Genomic DNA, 2,027 nt, shown 5'->3' with positions numbered 1-2,027 from the left:
ATCCATCCATCATCCATCCATCCATCCATCCATCCACCCATCCATCCTGGGGGCATCCGTCCATCATCCATCATCCATCTATTCATCCATCCTTCCATCCATCATCCATCCATCCATCCATCCATCATCCATCCATCATCCATCCATCCATCCATCCATCATCCATCCATCCACCCATCCATCCATCATCCATCCATCCATCCATCCATCATCCATCCATCCACCCATCCATCCATCATCCATCCATCCATCCATCATCCATCCATCCATCCATCCATCATCCATCCATCCATCCATCCATCAGTCCATCCATCATCCATCCATCCATCCATCCATCCGTCATCCATCCATCATCCATCCATCCATCCATCCATCCACACCTCTGCACAGACCAACACTGTAGTTAAGCCTAATTTTACCTGGATGTTACTTTGGTCCCCAGGAGACATGTGACAACGTCTGGAGACATTTTTGATTATCACAACTGGGGACAGGGAGTGCTCCTTTAATTTGGTGGACAGAGGCCAAGGATAGAGGCTTCTAAACATCCTACACCTATGCCGCACAGACCAGCCCCCACAAAGAATTATCCAGCCCCAATGGCAATCGTGCTGAAGTTGAGAAACCCTGGTTTAACCCGGGGCCCCTCAAGCTCTGACGTCTTTCTTCACCCAGCCACGTCTTCTCCTGGTCTCATCGCCCCTCACAGCTCTCCTGTGCCAGGGATGGGACATATTTCATTACTATTCACTTTGTTTGCCTTGTGCCGAATCTGGGCTAGTTCTTACTCATGCAGAAGGACTGGAGTTAGACTTGCAAATCCAGCTTCCTGTTCCAGTGTCTGAGGCACAGGAGCGAGTGAACTGCAGTCAATAGTGTAAACAGAGCCTGGGTTAGATAACCCCTCACCGGGCGGGAGGAAGTGGCCCAGGGCGCCTCTGGGCTTCTGAGCAGCAGAAACGCTAAACACAATCCAATTAACTCACTCGGAGGTGGCTTATCTCCTCTTACTTCCTGCGGAAATAAAGCCGCTGCTAAATACACAGATTGATTTAGCCATTAACTCCAGCATCACTCAAAATAAGGCTCATTATATTACTGAGTAAACAGTCACCTGAGTTGTCAGGGTGGGCGCATTGCTAAGAACTCTTCCGGTGCCCCCGTGACTCCCAAGCGTCCCGGCCTTCCTCCCGGACAGCCTGGGGAGCGAGTGTTGTCTCCACCTTCACATGGGCTTTGCTCTCTTCCTGGAAACAGACATTCACATGGAATCCCTTCTAACACGATGCTATTTCAGCAAAGGCGAGGGAACTTTATGCTTGAAGGAAGGCTATTGAATGGGAAGATCAACTGCGATATTAAAAAAGAACAAAAACACAAACCCACAGGCGTGGCAATAAAGTGGGTTAACTCTGCACATGGGCCACAGGCGCTGGTCCGACGCTTAGGGCAAGACACGGAAGCATCTTCCCGGCTCCGGTGGAAACCGATAGCGGCGCAGGAAGGCGCAGCCATGGAATCTCTGAATAGGTGTTTCCGTGGATTCTGCACACGGCGCTGTGCCGGCGCCCACACGGCACATTCTGCCCTCGCCTCCCACCAGACTGACGCACGTCTCCCCGTGGAAGCCAAGCCCGAGCGAAGGCGGTCTCACCGAGTGTGAGCCCACGTGCTGGTTTTGGGTGCTGCACAGGATGCAGCGAGTGCAACGCAGAGACACTGCCATGACCCTCCTGACGCGCACACCCCAGAAGTACCACAGCAGCTGGATGCCTGCTCCTCACGCTTCTCCACAGATCTCACCCGGGGGCTCTACCTTTATCTCAGGTTGAGGACGGGGCACATGACCTTGGTCTTTAGCCTCTACGCACGCTGTCCTCCCCACAGCATTTGTCCTCCCGCAGTGTCTTTGCGTAGTAACGGTTTACCTACCCAGCCCACTTCTTTCCAGTGTTGCCCTGGCCTGTACAGCTCAGTGGTAGAGAAAGAATGTGGACCCACTGCTTCGGGCCCACAGATCCCCAGAA

This window comes from Myotis lucifugus, unplaced genomic scaffold (genome assembly GCF_000147115.1).
Source record: "Myotis lucifugus unplaced genomic scaffold, Myoluc2.0 scaffold_411, whole genome shotgun sequence".
In the NCBI taxonomy this organism is placed as follows: domain Eukaryota; kingdom Metazoa; phylum Chordata; class Mammalia; order Chiroptera; family Vespertilionidae; genus Myotis; species Myotis lucifugus.
The sequence above is the reverse complement of the archived record's forward strand: the minus strand, read 5'-3'. Positions refer to the sequence as shown.